The 19,524-nt window shown below is 45.0% G+C and overlaps 1 protein-coding gene across 2 annotated transcripts in view; it reads left to right on the forward strand.

Annotated features, from left to right (window-relative positions):
* The window catches only part of SP6 (Sp6 transcription factor), a 104,685-nt gene that overhangs the window by 23,008 nt on the left and 62,153 nt on the right, over positions 1 to 19,524 (forward strand). Inside the window, exon 1 of one of the 2 annotated variants that reach the window (XM_078645582.1) lies at positions 3,397 to 3,520. The exons of the other annotated variant lie outside the window; for it this stretch is intronic. The gene's annotated coding sequence lies outside the window, so the exon portion shown is untranslated. Of the gene's footprint in view, positions 1 to 3,396; positions 3,521 to 19,524 lie in introns of those variants that run through there. 2 annotated transcript variants of the gene reach the window in all.

Consider the following 19,524-nt stretch of genomic DNA (forward strand, 5'->3'; position numbering starts at 1 on the left):
GAGTGAGTTCCAGGTCTTGGCGGCCAGGTAGGAGAAGGACCTTCCTCCTGTTGTCGCTCTTCGGATGCGGGGGACGGCGGCGAGGGCGTGGCTGGTTGATCTGAGGAGGCGCTTGGGAGTGTAGAAGTTGATCCGGTTGTTGAGGTAGCTCGGGCCTTGGTCGTGTATGGCTTTGTGCGCGTGGGTGAGGAGACGGAAGGTGATTCTCTTGTTGACCGGGAGCCAATGCAGATCTCTCAGGTGTCCGGAGATGTGGCTGCGTCGGGGGATGTCGAGGATGAGTCTGGCCGAGGCGTTCTGGATCCGCTGGAGTCTCTTCTGGAGCTTGGCGGTGGTTCCGGCGTAAAGGGCGTTGCCGTAGTCCAGTCGGCTTACCTCTTTACCCAATCCCATCCCTAACAATTCCCCAAAACAAGCATTCTAGAATGTTGATTTTTTCTTCCCGGAGTTTTATATAACGCGAACTTGACCCGAAAGTATCAGAGCGCTTTACGTGAGCACCAGTTGCGTTACAGACATACACGGGAGATTAAGCTATTAGCCCAGGATCACAGGATGTTGAGCGTCGTTGCCGAGACTCGACCCTGGTTACCGCTTCCAGGTCCATCGCTCTAGCCTTGGCCATGATGGCATCTGCTTGGGGTTTGGGATCTACTGTGGCATTATTCCCTGGACGGCCCCTTTAAGCCAGGAGTAGCAGCCGATAGCTCTATTCTTTGTAATTCTTTAATTTAGGATTTCTGCCGCACAGAGAGCAGTCACTATCTCTAAATGTCCCTCATGCTCTAAAGCTGCTTCCATTTTCTTGGAACAGAGGAAAGAGAGCTTAAGCTGAGCCTGTAATATTGTGCTCTCTCCTCAGAGCAGCAGGGAGTTTCCACCCCAGATCTCTGCTCAGCAGACAGACAGAGATCCGACATTAGAAACCGTGAAACCGATTTACCAAGTCAAAGAAACTGCTTTTTGCAGACACTAAAGTTTGCAAATAAATTATTGTAAGTCGAATTAAAATACCTGCCCATGCTTCGTTCAGGCTTTTATATATTGTATACATACTATAGCCACACATTTGGCAGGCGAGATTAAAGCTTTATTAAGTACATACAATCTTGTAAATAAGCACCCACTAGCACAATTAAGACTTAACATCTTTTTATTTGAGACAACACCAGTTATAATTCACTATACAGTACCCCAGATTTCATATTGTTAAATATAAACAAAAAGTTTATACAGAGGCACCATCTTTGATTAGGCTTCTTTTATTATCAACTTCCTCTTCCCTTCTCACACTAGAGTTCATCAAACAAGAAATTAATTCATGAAGATGTTTTTTTTTACTTTGCCCCCAGTTAACTTAGTTTTCATTCTTTTTGCTGGTTGTACCACACATGTGTTATTTCCTTGCTCATCTTTCCCCACTCCTTCAACATAGTTGCACACATAATCATAAGTCACACACAAGTCTTGAGATCCGCTAGTTAAGAGACCCACCTGCGGTTGACCCTCGTAGACAATGGGTTTGATAGACTTTACAGGAAGTATTGTGAATTTTCATGTTTTGTGAGGCTTTGCCACTATCACATCTGTCTCCGTGTGCATATTCTTTGAATTTGAATACTTTCGTGTGTTCATGTGGATCTGGATTTTTCAAGGCTCAACTTACTCCTGGATCTCTGGCATTCCTAGGATCTGAGAATTTAAAATTCGGAGACACAAATCCCGGGGCCAGGAATTTGCTTGACAAGTGTTTTTGTGGTAATGATCACCAGGCCAGTCGTTCAATGGACATGAGGCACAGAGGCTGATAGGAAAAAAACATCTCTATGCACTGGCTTTCCAGGGCTGTTAATATGCATTGGATGGTGAACCAAGATGGCTGCTTTTCAGGAAATTGTCAGCAGTTTTTTCTATGTGCCTTTTACTCTCATTGGAGGTGCCATTCCAACTGGGTTGCATTGCCCGTCGCTGGCGTGATCATACTAGTTTGCTGCATATCTAGGGTACAGGGGTGACCCTGATTCGGTTTGTCTAAGATTGCATAGTAAGAGAAAGGTGACAATGAACATGGAGCTGAAAAAGACCCCTCATGGTGCCTGCATTCAGGGGCAGAGAAAGGGGCTGCTCTAGTCACCAAATTATCTTCAGAAAAGAGGCAGGTGAAGACTTAATTTCTATAGGATGACAGAATGGTGTGTGTGATTGTTGTTGTGAGGAAAGTGGGAGAGGGGAATCAGTCATGTCAAAGATGTTTGCCTCCCTCACCTCTGACTTAAATATGGATATATATATATATATATATATATATATATATATATATATATATATATATATATATATATATATATATATATAAGCAGTATTCTCCCAGCAATCTCTAGCACTCCAGCCGGTAATGCCTCAGAGACAAGGGAAACGGACACTTTTGTGGTTTAGCAGGTCTTGGTTTATTTCAGCCTTCGTCAATATTATATATATGTGCTTGTGTGTGTGTGATTGTGTGTATGGGTGGTGGATGAGGCAGCACTCTATCCAATCTGTTTCACTTTATTAGCTTCTGTTTCCACACAAGGAGGACTCTTCTTAGGTGCTTGGAGCCCGTGGTAATCATCCATCTTATGTTTAGTGCCTCCAAACTTGACAGCAGAAGATGGATCCCAGACAGGAAGTTGAAACAATGGCCGTACTGAGCGTGCACTAGGGGAGTGGGCATTCTAGCACCTGGGGCCCATTCTATAGTTAAAGGCAGCAGATTGGTGTAGCGGGTTGTGGGGTTTCACAATTGTACAGAGTTCTCAAAAGGACAGAATTTGAACAACTTTGATTAGCAGGTTGATTACAACGAAGGGCTACTGTACCATTTTTCCAGACCTTTCAAAAGAGACTTGGGGTTAATGTCTTCCACGAATGAAGTTTGACTATTTGATTTTGAGCAGAGACAAAAATATATTATTTTGGACGTTGTTTGATTACATAATGATGAATAGCAGCTTGGACCAAAAAAGAATTTATTGATGATGTTCCATTTATCAATTTAAGATTGAACCAAGTAGATAAACCCTGTTTTAATTGTAAATTAACCTGCATGTAAATGGGATCAGCTGTTTTCTATTTTATTTCTTTTGATCTGATGGTTTCATTGATTCTGGATGCTCATTGGGTCCCATAAACATTGTCCTACTCAGTCGTCTATTGCGACTCTGTTCGTGTATGTTTTTTGTATCTCACCTGGAGATCCTCTCACCAACCAGCTCTTAGCTCCACCCCCCCTTGCCATTGCCCACAAAGCAGGACATGGGCAGGGATTACTTGTGGGTGTGTTTCTTCGAGGTGGGAGGGCTCTGAAGGATATTGCCCTGGTGCTCTGCCCAGAGTGCATTCTCCAGTGTGCCATCCCCGAAGGAGGACAGAGGAAGGAATGCTGTGTCGTAGTCTCAGCGCTTTGGGTCACCTGCAGTGATTGACTCTGAAAGTCAATGATCTCACTGAGACCAAGAGAACTTTCCTAAAATAGCAAGAGGTATTTTTCATTTACCTATACATTTCTTTTATATTCTGCTGTGGCCAAGATGTGAGCTGATTTAGAAATGTATTTAATTCCATAGTACTCTGTATTTTTATATACATTTTTTTTTTAAACACAATATTTTATGATAAGAAACCAGGTTGTGGCTTGATCACTGGACTAATTGTATGTTTCTGGCCTCGGGAAGTGAAGTTCCTCTTCCGATAAGTTTGACGGCTAGGCTTGAGGAGGCAGACATCAGTACGTCGGGTCACCTCTGCTGGAAGAACCTGACTGATGCTTGCAACTGATCCAATGTGGTGTTTCATATATGATGGATATTTAAAAATCCCTCATGCTCAGTAAAGGTGTCTTCATGTACCTCTCTAAAATCACGGAGCAGAATTTCCAAAAATCCAGAGATGTCTTTGTAAACTCCTAATCCACGTCGAATCTGTAGAGTAGCGATTGAGAATGGTTACAAGTTGCGCTCACAAGGATACCTCCTTTATGGACTTCACTAAGCTGGAAAAACATCAAGAACTACTTATTTTGCTCCCACTTTACCAGTTTTAAAAACTTTACCACAACATTTTAGAGTTGCGCAAATGTGGGTAAGATTGGTGCACCGCCATCAAGACAGGAAAAAGTTATTAGCGCAAATTTGCCTCGGAGAACACTTCTGAATGTAAGTTTAAATATGGTGGTTAGTTGAGCTCCAAACATATTAATCCATATATTATGCAAATGAAAATTGTGTCTAACCATAGCAACAGTTTCCTAACTTCAATGCACCAGTGTTGACTCTTTCAAATCCAGATTGTTCTTATTATACAGAACAATGTACCCCCACGTAAGCACATTTTAACGATGGTATCTATCTATCTATCTATCTATCTATCTATCTATCTATCTATCTATCTATCTATCTATCTATCTATCTATCTATCTATCTATCTATCTATATATATATATATATATATATATATATATATATATATATATATATTTATATATATCACCTCAAAATTCATTGTCACTATAAAAGATTCTGTCCATTGGCTAGTGCTCTCTTTTGGAGAGAACTTCTCAGACTCTTGGAATATCTTAATCTACATTTGGGGAAAAATATTCTGTATATTTCCTCACATGGGCCTTTAGTGCATTCCTAAGGAGGGGTGTCAAGAAACTCTTCAAGTGGCTAAAAGCAGCTTGGGTCTTGGGAACTTCGACAATATAACCACAGACTTCCTACTCCCTTTGTTCAGGGTACCCCAAATCTTGCCAGTTGCCGTCGTTTCCTTTTTTTACGCTGACACTTCCTCTCTTTACCTCTGATCTCTTTTTTACTCAGTTTTCTTAGGGCCTCCCTTCCTTCTAGCTGTGTGTGTCTGTTACAGTCTTGAGTGGCTTCACACAAAACTGAGCGTGCCCGGCCTGTCCAGCACGGGTTGTCACAGACATCGAAATTTATAATTTCCAGAATATTTCCCCAAATTCAATAATTCACTTATTCCCAGTTTTATGCAAAAAAGGAGAATTATTCTTGAAATGAACACCTACCTGCCAAAACCTTTGCTGTCTTGTTATAATAGGAATTTTAGGCTTAACATCTACCACTTCAGGAAGGAAGTGTATTTAATGGGTAAGGTCGGCGCCCATGCTTTCTTGAGTAAGCACATCTTTATACTAGATTATGGTGTGTGAGGATTTTAATTACGGGTGTGCACTGTACATATGCCCTATATTAGGTAAAGCATTGTGAGGGATAATCTGGGTCTTTTGCGCATTTGTTTTACGAATTGCAAAGAATAATTTGAGAACCTCTTATTGTCGCTACATATGCAAAAGTGTTGTTTTAAAATTATGAAAATTATTTGCAAATGCCCCCCTTACCCTCCTCTAACCTGCTTTATCCTCTTGCTCCCAAATCCTCCTCTTTCACCTCGCCCTCTACCCGCCCCATCTCCCCCCTTCCTCCCCTCCGCCCCGTCTCCCCCTCCGAGCTCCACAACGTGGTACCGTCCTTGATCCGCACCTTTATTTAACTTCTCGCGTTTTCTTTATTCCCCCGAACCTGCAGCTTTCAGCGCATTAATCTCCAAAATCCGTCCCTTCATCACCCTTTCTGCCACCGGCCTTCTAAATCCAAACCCCCCTCCGTCTAGACTTGACGCCCCACCCCCACCTCCTGTCGAGGCTCTGTCCCCCCCTTTGGTGTCTCACCGCTCAAGTCTCTTAGGAGAGCGCCTCGCATGTTTTCATTGATTCACTGACTATAGTTAAACGCTATAACAGAGGGAGAATCCGGTCAGTGCTGGAATTGGTAAACATTTACTCTGGGTCTGGGAACCCCTAAATTGAGTGTAAGGGTGCGGCAGCGGAAAAGGGGTGGACTTCGACAGTCGACGTATAGAGTTATTTCTTATAAACTCTGCTGAAAAGAAATTGGCAAACATTGCAGAAACTCTTCTGGCTTACCTAACTTGTCACAAGGAGGCTGCATTTTAAAATAGCTTATGGGATCAAGGCACCTGCTTCAGAGATCGTTGTGTGCCCCGTACATCTCAGGGAATAATAATAATAGTAAGAGAACTCTGGTGGTAATTAAAAAGCCAGGTCTTCCGCTTCTTGCAGAATTCAAGAAGAGCGGAGGGTGCCCTGATGTGGGGTGGGAGTTTGTTCCTCACTTTAGGAGCGATGGAAGTGAATGCCGTCCTCCTGATCTGTTTTACCAAAAAGGGGTAACCCTGTGTCCCTCAGAACCTGGGTAAGTATGATTAAAGACAAAAATGGTTCTGTCGGGTGAAGGAATAAATTGTTTTTGAGTGAAGGCTAAATTAGCTCATAACACAATATAACCAATAAAATTGATTAAACCTCTCTGACAACAGATATAGTTCAAAACTTTTATATAAGAAACAAAGTCACATTTAAAACACCGGAATTACTTCATTCCATTTCAATTTCAAACACATGTGAAAAGTGACTATTGGTGAGCAAAGTGAATGGTGCAACAAATTCAGTGACACTTATTTACAAATATATACAGTATTGTACACGGGAAAAAAAGGGAAGGGGAAAGATTTTTGGCGGTCAGAGTTCTAATTTAATGCTCCAAGGAGACAGATGGTTACTGTGCCCGTTCCCGGAGGTTTCTTGACCAATATTGTGCGTCGACGTTTCGATCCTAGTGTGCCCCGATTGGTGGTCACGGCGGATCTTTATCAAGACAGGGGGTGGGGGCAGGGGGGTCTGGATTCACAGGAGGCAAATGTCACACACTGTGGGGAGGCCAGTAAGTCGATCCCAAGTGGAAGGAATGCTTTCTCCAAATGAGCCGAGCACCGACTGTCATAGATTGCAGTTGCTCCTCCTGATCTGGTTCTGTGTATGTGTGGGGGAAGGAGTACTGCGGAGCGGAGGTGAATCAGTGGTTGGTGGAAGGAGATACAACTGTTTAGGTAGGTGGGGCCTGAGTTGTGCATTACCTTGTTCTTGTGTGAGAGGAGTTTGAATTGAAAGTGTTTTTTATCGGGTGTCAGTATAGTTACCTGTGGTGTGTTGTAATGGGGGTTCTGTGTAGGAGGCTGAGAATGAGTCTATCTGTAGAGTTCTGGGTGGTTTGAATTCTAGTAGTGAGTTGCTTAGTGATCCCGGTGTAGAACTTGCTGGTGACTAGAGCATGAGGGATAGATTTCCTGTGTTTTATCTAGTCACTGTTTGACGCAAAAAGTAGAATAGGTGGTTAATGTGCCTGATGCAAAGCATACTGCAACGTACAGATCACAGATTTGTATTTTATGTAGATAAGTAAATAGGTTTTTGCTTTGACACAGAGAGTTTGTGTCCAAACAGCAGCAAGTAAATCTTAGCCATCATCAAAGATTTTATTGCGTCTCCTGCCACCTCAAGCAACACCACACCCTCAAAACATTTGCAACAAGTTCTCTGAATTCTTCTGTATCAAAATTACCTACATATATGGAAACTTCGGCCTCAACTGGACCCTCTTACCATTGCAACTCAACTTCCCATCACGGCAGAAGAGTGAACTTTGACCTTGACCACCATCAAAATGTTATGTTATTTATATTTATAAAGCGCAACGGTTACCCTAGGGTGTCCTGGTGCTAGCTTCTAATGCCCTCCTAAACGTCATTAGATCAGAGGCAGCTCTAATGTGGAAGGGGAGTTTGAATCGCACCCGTTGTCTGATTGGCAGCCAATGAAGCCTTTTAATTTCCTTGGTAACTGATACAAATTTTGGCGTGTCAGTAGGCAGCATTTCTGCCGCATTTTGCAATAGTTAGAGTATGTTTAGGTGTCTCTTTTGAATGATCAGGTAGAGGCCGTTGCAATAATTCAACCTTGATAGAATGGGAGAAGTTATTACTATGCTTTGGCTGTCCTATGGCAGAAAAGGCATTTTTTTCTTAATCAGTCTAAGGGACGGGTAGGGAGCTGATGCAACAGCATTTACCCGATCCCCAAATGTAAGCTTATCATCAACTATAAATCCCAGATTTTTTGCTTTCCTGGTAGGATTTGGAAGGGTTCCTAATTCTTCTGATCACCATCCGGGGGCTCTGAAGTTGGCATTATTTCCGAAGATGATGACCTCAGTTTTGCTTGAGTTTAGTTTCAAGCAGTTCTGTGTCATCCACATCCTGATTTCATACAGTCATGAAACCTATTGCCCTTTTCTGATTCCTGGCCTGACATGTCATCCGCAAATGAGGTTAAATGAAAGCCAAATGATCTGATCAACAAGGCCAAGGAAGAAACATAAACATTAGAAAGAGTGTGACTAATGGATGACCCCTGCGGCACCCACAGGGTAAGGAAAAAGGTTTAGAACAAAAATTGTCCAAGGCCAATATTTGTGTTCTGTCCATCACGAAAGATTCAGGAAATTATGATGGACCGTATCGGAGGCCGCAGAGAGATCCAGCATAATAATACAATCTTTTCTATCATGGAGGCCATCCACTTCGGGGCTCCGTCTGAGCCTGTTCCCCACCACGTCTTCACCAAAGGACTCTTACTGATCAGCAAAGCACTAACATCCATTCTCAATGCTGCCATGGAGTCAGTCTCATTCTTGGACACTTGCTCAAAACATTAGCTGACCCAGCTACACTCTCCAACTACAGACTCATCTCCCTCCTAACATACTCAGCCTAGGTCTTAGAGGAAACAAATCAACCAATGCCTTATCGACCACCTCAGCAACCACCAGCTCCTCTATGCCAAGCAATCTGAATTCAGGCACAACCACAATACAGAAAAAGCCCTTATCACCTCCACAGATGACATCTGCCTGATCCATGACAAAAGAGAAATGACAGCCCTCCTTCTTCTGCACCTCTGTGCAGCATCTGACATGGCATGGACTCACACTCCATCCTCATCATGTGAAAGCACGAAATTGGCATCCAAAGACCAGCTCTCCGATGGGTCTGTTCCTTCTTAACAAATAGAGTACAAGCTGTCAGCCTGACACCTTACTCCTCGGAAGCCTGCAAACACATCTGTGGAGTGACTCAAGGTTCATCTCTCAGCTCCACCCTTTTCAATACATACATGATTCCTATGGCCAATGTCACCCGTGCACACAAGATCAACATCTTCTCCTAATCCCACAACACACAACTCATACTTTCCTTCTCGAACAAGACCCCCAACACAAGAAACAAGTTCACTTCTTGCATGACCGAAGTTGCAAACTTTATGAAAGCCATCTGTCTCAAGCTCAACACAGACAAGGCAGAACTAATGATTCTCAGCAAGAACACCTCGCCATTGGACTCCAGCGGGCGGCCATCCAAACTTGCACCCACAATGAGCACACACACCAGGAACCTTGGACTCATCATTGACAGCAAACTGCTCAGGACCACACAAGGCAAAGCCATCTCTGCATCCTGCTTCCATACCAGGAAGAAAGTATTCCAAAGCACACCAGAATAAACATCACTTACGCCCTAGTCACCAGCAAGTTGGACTATGAGAACACTCTCCATGCCAGCATCACCAAGAAACTCACCAGACACCTACACACCATCCAGAATTGTGCAGCCTGACTCATCCTCAACCTTCCACACAGAACTCTCATTACACCACACCTCAGGGAGCCCAGTTGGTTCCTGACTAAGCATGGGCGTAAAATCCGTTCCGCTCGCGGATTTTGCGGATTTTCGGTACATTCGCAATCCGCAAACTCTCGCGAACTTGCCGAAAATTCGTAAAATCCGTGCGAAGCGGATTTTTTGCTTGGTCGCACTTGCCAACTAGAATACTATACAATTTCGCGGGAGTAAACACTTGCGAACGCGTAGAAGCGGCGGGCAGCGACAATCTCGCAATTGCGAGATTGCGCAATTTCGCAAAAGAAATCCACCAGCAGGCAGCATAAACCTTGAAAATTATGATTTTTATCAGAATAACTCCTCAGGTTGACATTTGCCTGCACTTTTTCTTTGCAAGGAGTCCATTTTGGGGGGTGGGGGTGGGAGGAAGGAAGTGCCCCACAGTCTCCAATTTCCTGTTCCTGTCCACCAGGCTCCTCCCAGTGCTTTCTTCATGTGCTGGTCACTTTGATTTGGATCTTGACCTGGAAGGATTACTTTTTGTGGATGCTGCTGGATATTTGGATTTTTGCAACACTGAAAGCACTCAGCAGGTGCAAAGGTTCAATCTTATCATTAGTAACCATTCCCTGTAGTGCTTCCTGAGGGGCCCCTTCAGAGTTCATTTGCCAACTTGCAACTATTCTATGACCCTGTTCTGACCCTCACAGCAGGCTCAGAGAATAGCTACAAGTATACAACAAAGGTCCTGTTAAAAAAATTACACTGCAACAGAAAGCAATTACAGACAAAACTGAAAGCACTCAGCAGGTGCAAAAGTTCAATCTTATCATTAGTAACCATTCCCTGTAGTGCTTCCTGAGGGGGCCCTTCAGAGTTCAGTTGCCTACTCGCAACTATAGGCCACAAAGGTCCTGTGAAAAAAAAGTGCACTGCAACAGAAAGCAAATTACAGATAAGGAAGCAGGTGCCAGCCAGACTAGAAGTTTAAATTCAGTGACACATTAATCAACCCCAAATAAATTCATGTCAATTGAAGCAGGGCAGGTGTGCTTGCTTTTTTTCACCCCCATAATCTACAGTGATAAACCAACCAGAGGGTGGCAGTGATGTACCAGAGGGTGGCATGGGTGTACCAGAGGGTGGCAGTGGTGAAACAGAGGGTGCTGTGAACCTGTGATGATGAACCAGATGTAGAAACAACATAGTCGCGGCTGTTGCGAGCCGACAAGTAAGTTCGCAATTGCGAACTGGTACAGAACCCTCGCGAACTGGCAGAAATCCTTGCGAACACACACAAAAAAAAAAATCCGCAAATTCGCGAGAGTTCGCGGATTTTGCGGATTGCGAATCCGTAAATACGCAAGTTTGCGGATTGCCAATTCGCAAAATCCGCCCATGCTTATTCCTGACAAACAAATGCACTTATTTCAAACTCCTCACAGACACATTCAAGGCACTACACATCTTAGGCCCCCACCTTCAAGAACAGTTGCATCTGCTTCCACCGACTATCCAGCCACTGGGACAAATTTAGCATATTTTGCGCTCTCATTTCCTGCACTAAATCTGGGACTTGGCAGAGTGTTTTGATGGAGTCATTAACATAGACCACATAGGCCGAGAAGGGTGCCATGCGCCCAAATGGAATCAAAGAATTTGCACCCCGTCCTCTGGTTTTGTAAGGGAAAAAAGCCATTACTTGGGGCAACGTGTGCCTTCACCCCTATGGGACCCGGTGCCACTGTACCTGCCACATAACTGATAGCTGTGCCTCTCCGTGAACAGTGCTGTACGAAAGCCATTCTGCATAAACAACATAGAGGTTTATTTTTCCCAGTAAAATACACATACATCATTCAATGGCAATGTGTGAAAAGGCCAAGCAGAGTTCTTGTTTTCGTCAAGCTTGTTCCTCATTGTTCACTCATACTTCTGATACCCATCCAATGCTTAATTTGAGTAGGTGTTTTCAGGGCTGAGTGCTGGCACTTATTTTAGAGAGTATGTGGATTTCACTGAGGTGCATTTAGGATCACACTGAGATAAAGGGGTCAGGTGCATGGACAGAATATTGTTACTATTGTGAGAAAAATGCAAACCTGTTTATGTCCGGAGCGCACTGCAACCACGACAAAGGTGAAGTGACGCACAAGGACTCTGCTGGGTGCCGTCACACTCCCAAGCAGGGAGAGCCTCTAACTCACCTCCCATTGGCTGATTTGAGGCAGTAAGGTAAGGGCAGTGTTGTGCTTTTGTCACACCTCCCACTGAACCATTCAGCGCTGTGGGACTGCTGAGTAGGGTTGGTCTGGCCAGATTTACCTCGGCCAAAACAAATGGAAGATCTCAAGATCACCCACAGTGGTAAAAACACTTATACAACTATGTTTTGTTTAGATTTCTGGGACTTTTTGTTTTCCTTCTATTAAAAAGTGAGCAATTACAAAAACCATGATGGATAGGGAAAAAATGGCACTGGCAAGCGACTGACACTGGACATGCAACAAGGGCCAGTCCAACACAACCTGAAGGTGGAACACTGCTGGTTTGGAACAAATGATAAAATATAATGTTTGTAGGTATTTACATTGTGCAGCACCAAACTAGCTGGGGGTCAGTGGAGGGGAGAACATAGCAACAGGGAAGACATAAGAAACATATCAAAGACAGGGTCAAATAATAGGGTCGGAACCAGCAGATGGTATGGACTGCACAAGCAGTGGGTGGCAACAGTAGTGACTTGTTAAGAGATATTGTGGCTCCTCCCGCCTTGTAGGGTGCTGAGGACTTTTTGCCTCCCACACTCTCTGCTCATATCTCCCAGTCCCTCTGTCTGCCTCACTTCCTCTGCAGTATCCCCACCATCAATTCCAAAGGCCCTAAACTTCGCCTCCTCTTATCTGGACGTATTTAGTCTCAAGCTCTGTAAAACTAGCCTCAAGCCTCTCCTGTATCTCAAGCTTTCACTGAACTGCCCTTACCGTGGGATCCGCTGGGCTCGTGTGTTGGAGGACTTCTGTACCTACCTAAAGCCTTAGCGTTTAAGGTGCACTGCCCATTGTGGCCATAGGTTCGAGTCCCACTGGGTTCGTACAATGTTATACCCAGTGCTTGAAATGGAAACATAGAAGAGCTGGCACACTGTACCAGAGTACCTGCTTGTTTTTGAGAAGTGCTTGTAGTCTCATCAAAATTATTGCACCTCTGCTGAGAAGTGCATGTACTTTCCTTCTCAAAATAAAGAAGTGCCAGTACTCTCTCATTAAAAGTATTGGACTTGTGCTGAGAAGTGCAGGTACTCTCCTCAAAATAAAGTGCATGTAGTCTCCTCAAAATAAAGAAGTGCCGGTACTCTCTCATTAAAAGTATTGGACGTAATGATTTGGACTGGTGCCAGCAAGCTGAACAAACAGTATATCAGAGTAGGGAATGCCCACGCAAATGGGAAACGACCTGGAGGGCCTGGATGACCTACAGAATTGATCCACCCACACCATAATGTACATATTGTTGTGCCCTGTGCTAGGTGTTTTTTGGTTGGGGCCCATTTATTTTGCGGGAGGGAGGGACAATGGGAGGCTTTAAAGTGCTATGTCTTCAATGCATTTATGTATGTCGATCTAAATATTATGTATGCTGCAATGATTCTGAAGCAAGTGTTATGTTTATTTTTATGGTTAATAAAAAGAATTAAAAAAATAAAGAAGTGCTGGTCCGCTCCCATTAAAAGTATTGCACCTTTGCTGAGAAGTGTAGGTACTCCCCTTCTCAAAATACAGCAGTGCTGTACCTGACAATACTGGCCTATTTATAGCACGGGTTATATCTTTTCGAGGCAGAATAAAACAGAAGCAATGAGAGGGAAACAAATGTCTATTATTGGGGCCATGAAATCACGGGGTGGTGAATGTGTGCATGTTGGTGGTCACAAGTAACATAACATGCTGCTTGCTCACCTCAATATCATTGTAATCACTACCAGAGCTGGACTTTGCTCTGAGGCCGCCCTGGGCGAAACTCAATTTGGCCCCTAAGCCTTTTTGTCTTCGGATTGAACATTTGGGAGGAGTAGGATGTTGGTAAGGGGGTCAAGATTAAGGAAAGCTATGACAAGATAAACAAAAAACAGACAAGGGCACTAGCATTCTTAGGAAAAAAAAGTGTTTTGAAACACTTTCTTTGTACCCAAGTCGTAGGGAGACTGCTGCAGGGAGCTCAAGCCCTCCTCTGCAGGTCGGTACTCTGGACGTGGGCCTTGCTCGCACATGCTAAAGGCCAACTTGACCACCACCACCACCCCTCCGCTCCACACCGGACAGCTCCATTGAGCCGTGAAACCGAAGTCATGATTGTTCTGAACTGACAAGCATAGACGAGGACAAATCGTCATGGTGTTTGCATAATGAAAATAATTTCTTACATTTCAACAGCGCTATGAAGTGATCCCTGGGTTGTGCTTGTGTTGTATTTAGAGATGGTTATCTAGTAAGCAGGGGCGGCTCCTCCGCTATGGCGGAGGTCCGCTATGGCGGAGGATCTTCGCCCCCCACCCCAATCCCCACCAGCAGCATAAAAAGTAAAAATAAAACGATAATAAGTCCTGGTTTATTATTGTTTGATTTTCTTTCCCAGCTGAGCCTTGGGGTGGGGCCAGGGGGGCTGACAGTCACCAACAGGGAGTGGTTGCACTGCTATCAGTGCGCATGACGATTTGGTCGGCCGTCTTAGGCGGGGAAACCAACATGCACACTGAAGCACTCTCCAACCTGAGCTGTGTTGCCGGTTTGGAGACAGCAAAGCAAGGGTTCCCAGTCTATTTGGGAGTTCAAATTCACAGCGCTCAGGCCTATCCTGAAGCTGCTCTCATGACACCAGAGCAGCTTCAGGATTGGCCACATGGGATTCTGGGGGCCTCTGCCTGCAGTGGAGCCATGAGAGGAGCAGGAGACGTGATGCGGCATGCTGCAGGCTGCAGGTAAGTTCTTTTTATCTCTCCCTTTTTTCGTTGTTCGCCCCCGCTTTGCCCGCCGGCCCCTCTCCTCTGACAAAGGCAGGTACTGCTTGTGAGTACCTAACAACTACTTTTAATTATAATAATCATAATAATACTGAACAAATAAAGATCTGAGGAGGAGATGCCACGTGGACAGCCTCCCTTACACAGAGAACAGGTAGATCAGGCAGTGGCAGAACAAGGTTCCCTCAAAAACAAGGACAGCAGCAATACTAGATTCACAATCACAAGAGCACAGGCAACAGCACAGGCAGCCGCACTCCAGGCTTCACTAACACACATAGAAGAAGCACAACACAGGCGGCTTTAGCGCATGCTTCAGTGGCACAGAAAGAACAGGCACAGCAAGCAAGGAAGCAGCAGCACAGGCTCTACTCACACACAGAACAGCACAGGCAGCATCAGTGCAGACTTTACTCACACACAGAACAGCACAGGCATCATCAGTGAAGACTTCACAAACAAAGTGAACGGCTCAGTGGAAAAGTGTGGCTCAATGGTTAGAGCGGCAGACCCTGGTGCAGAGGTCTGGCCCGGACCAGGGTTCAATTCCCGCCCTGGCGGGTCTTGGGCTCAATTTCCCCGGACCTGATAATTCTCGCCTCGGTGCCTATTCTAATCATGTGTTCCACTTTGCAACTCTGGGCAATAGCTTGCTTAATCTCCACAACGGCCCCAACAGCGCTAGGATGCCTGGCCTCACCTTGGGGATGCCCAGGAGTGGGCACTTCACAGGGAAAGGCCAGGAAGGGTTCCACAGCGGTATGTGTACAGCGCCTTGAGACCCCTTCAGGGATGATACGTGCGCTATATAAGCACTACATTTACTACACTATGCCTAGAATAAACTCAGTGCCTCTAGGTGCAGAAAACATTTTGAGTAGCTAGCAACCCCCCAAGCACAGAGCCCACTGGTTCACGCAAAGAGAATCACTGGTGCTCCAAATAGCCTGGCTCAGTCGGTGATACTAACAGTCACGGTGTCTGCACAGAAGGAACCCCAAGGAACAGCAGTACAAGGGCAATGGGGCAGCGTACACCGGCAGTGCCAGTTCTAGGACTTTTGGGGCCCTGGGCAGAAAGGGAATGTGTGATGCCCCTTTAATTTGCATACAGCGTGAAATCAAAGGAAATTACATCACAGGAATTGCCATCAATTGACTATTGTTGATTGACTTTGCAACTTTCTTGGTGCACATATCAGTAAAAAAGATAAAATATAAATATTAAAACTAATAAAATAAGTACATATATTTTATATTTCTACAAGGTGGAAATATATTATATTAGTCACACTGGATAGAAAAGTTTGGCCTAGGTTTCTCCTAAACTTGTATCTCTAATCAAATGTTAACAATTTGTTTCCAGATTGGTCCATTAGGTTGTTATGTATGTTTATATACCACAAACCTAGCCGAAATGTTGCAAAGTGCTGTACAGGGTCAAAGCCAAAGACACAGTCAACATGAGATAGGAGGAGTAGATGGTTTGTGGAGTTGAGTATTCAGTTGTTTCCTAAATTGGAGAGGAGTTTGGGCTGTCCGGATGGATATGGGGATATCGTTCCAGCTCCTTCGTGCATAGATGGGAAAAACCTTTTGATGTTTTGTTTTGGTTTTTAGTACTTCTTCTGAAGGTGTTTTTGCCACAGATGTGCTGAGAGCCCCTGGAGATGGCAAACTTATCATCCAAGTAGGCAAGGGTGTCAGTCATGGGTATGTAGTATTTCTTTAGTGCAAACCTAGCCAAAAGGCAGCAGAGCACTGTAGAGGGTCAATGACTATCAGAAAGTCAAGAAGTGATAGGAAAGGTAGCTTGTATGTGAACTGTTAATACACTGTGATGGCTTTGTAGATGAAGCAGCTAGGTTTGAAGATGGTGCAGGTTGACAAGGGGGATTATTTTACTTTCAGCATGCGAAACAATGTGGTCATATTTATTTATGTCCTACCGAGGTGTGCTGCACCATGTAGAGTGAGTGCCCTCATGGGGGACCAGTGTGAATTGAAATTCCAAGATAGTTTCTCAGATACCCAGTGAAAGATAAGGTATGTACAAGAAAGGTATAAAAGCAAATATATGTTGACAATAGATTGACTTCTCTTAAAGGCATCTTGGACAGGGCATTGAAGCCATGAACCAGTGCTGCAATTTGCAGGGCTGCAGGTTCCCTACCTTGGGCCTCTCGGCTCTTGACCATGGCTGGCTGGCTCAGGGGAGGATGGGCCTTGCATGGGCTTTGCAGCTCTTCATCATGGCTGGTTGGGGCATGGGAGTAGGGACCAGTGGGATAGTAATGTAGCTTTGGGCCCTAATGCAAGAAAGAGATGCAAACAATAAAACACAGCCCTAATTTTGGGTGCATTGAGCCCCCAACATCCTTGAGCCGTTGTGCCAGGACACCTGCTGCACTACTGTTAACTACCCCCCTAGGATAGTTCCCCCCAGCATGGGCCTCACACTCATAGTCCAGTCCTGCTAAGCTCATGGGCAGGTTCCTCTTCCCCTGAGTGACCAAGTATGACTGTGAATCCCAGGGGAGCGAAGGCCTCTCCAAGGCCTCACCGCTCTGGAAAATGGCTGTGATGCACATGAAAGAGAGGCAGGTTACCTGCAATGGTGCCATGGGCCATAGTGCAAAGTAAGTGTTACCTCACCCTCGCACACTGGCTGCACAGCAAAATAAAGCAATTATTTGGAAACATTGGCCTCTTAATACCTGTGGGCCCAAGTGCCACTGCACTTGCTGCGCTATAGATGGAAATGCCCCTGACTTGGACCCATGCACAGGATCATTGTACAGTGCTTTGAGACAAATTCAATTGGGCCCAAGGGAGGGGGCGGCGCGTGAGCCCCACTCTCGTTGGCCTCTCAGACAATGCTACACCATGACTACAAGGCATAGGACCAGGGCCTCCAAACCCTTATGCCTCGCAAACATGGTAGGGTGATGCGAGGCTCAGGAGAGGGGCTCTAGAATGGATGCACCATCTTCCATGTGTCTTGCAACAATAGCGTAACACTGCAAACCTGGCTTAAGGGTGTTCCCTCCCCTGGAATACCCCACCATGACCCAGAGCTGTGAGGCCCAGGGAAGGACGGTCCCATCCCTTGGGCCTCATAGCTGTGGTCTAGTGCTGCAAGGCCCATAGGATATGACCCACTGCCCTAGGCCCCACATCCATGGTCTGGTGCCGCAAGTCACTTTCCCTGGGCCTCACAGCCACTGTCCCCAGCGATTGCTACGCAGGCTACGTAGAGTGGCCAATCTTCCATTATGAATTTACAGGACAATTTTTGCCTTTGGAGACACATTGCAGGTATGGAGACAAGTTGTGTGTGTAGGGACAATAGAGGATGTTTATTGGGGAGCAAGGGAACTATGAGTCACATAGCAGATTTTGGGGGGTTTAATTCTAAACTCCCCCTCTACCGCAGGCCATGTTAAAAGATAACTCAGCTGGAGATTAAGTTTATCAAGTGTGATTACTCTTCATTCTATATTTTAGTTCTGATCCATGGAGTAAGCATTGACTGCTCACCATTGCAAATTTTGAGCGACAAATTTAGAAAATGAACTCTGGTATCCAGATAGAATGAAATAGTCCGCCGAGCATACTGTCCAGTAACCACGAAGTCCCACAAAACCAGGTCCAGTAAATTTTAGCCATGGAACTAGGATATTTGATATCTAATTTTCAGCTTTATGATAGAAATAAACACCAGGTTCAAAAGCTGAGCAGGATCCATAACAGAGGGACAATTTCCTGGGAGAAACAGCACTTTTCGCCTTGCCATCAGAGTTACTGACATGCAAAGTGTAGTCTAGTGGACTATTTGGAAATGTTGAACCAGGCAATGTAGTTTTAATCCCGTCTCCCATCTGGCCAAATTGTGTGCTCTTGGGCAATCTCTTTTCTGAACTTATTGCTCTGCTGCTCCCTTTATGGTAAAATTTGGGGCATTTTTAGTCAATATAAAAAGTGCTAGTCAGTGTAAAATAAAAATGGACTGGGTATACCTGGGAGGAGAGAGGTGCCCAATCACATGAAACAGTCACCTAAATGCAGTACAGCAGTACTCATGCATGCATTTAAATAATCTGTTTGGGCACATTGAGACATTTTTGGCGGAGATATTGGGTGGAACGGTACGACTTTCCAATGCTCATGTATTATTGGGGATAGATGAAGGAACAGAGAGGGACCAACTGATGTATAAATACCGATTTTATGGCAACCGCAGTAATAAGACTATGTATTGCCTCAATGTGGCTACAGAAGGATGCACCATATTTTGAATTGTCGAGGGCTAGATTACTATCATCCTTTAATATTGAATATTGTTTATATGCTCTGAAAGGCAAACGGAAGAAGAAACTAGGTTGCGAAATCTGGGGTCCAGTGGTTACTTATATGGGTGAATAAAGCATATCTCTTTTTCCAAGTAGCAGTGCACTACAGTCCTGAGTCTTATAATTTAACCAGCTGTTTGATCCTGGGCAATTCATATTCTCCATGTGCCTTGTGCACTGATCTGACAGTACAGTAGCACTTTGAAACACGTTTACTGTAAGAAATAGACATCAAGGGAATACTTCCTGACTGGTCCTGAGCATGGGTAGAGGAGGGAAGCCAAAGATGCTGAGAGGACCCCAATCTTAGGCTAAACCCAAACCTGCGAAATGCAGATGTGCCTCGCACCTCCGGTCCAGTGCTGCGAGGGGCAGGGAAAGTGGACATCTTCTCCCTATTTCGTGCAGCGCTACACATGCCGGCGAGACCCAGGAGAAAGATGTCCCTCCCATGTTCCTCCCAGTGCTACATCAATAGTGCTACGCGCACGACAGGGGGGCACACTGGTGTGGGGCCCCTTGTTGCCTGGCTGAGCGCGGGGTCCTGGGCAGCTGC

The sequence above is a fragment of the Lissotriton helveticus genome, chromosome 5_1 (genome assembly GCF_964261635.1).
Source record: "Lissotriton helveticus chromosome 5_1, aLisHel1.1, whole genome shotgun sequence".
In the NCBI taxonomy this organism is placed as follows: domain Eukaryota; kingdom Metazoa; phylum Chordata; class Amphibia; order Caudata; family Salamandridae; genus Lissotriton; species Lissotriton helveticus.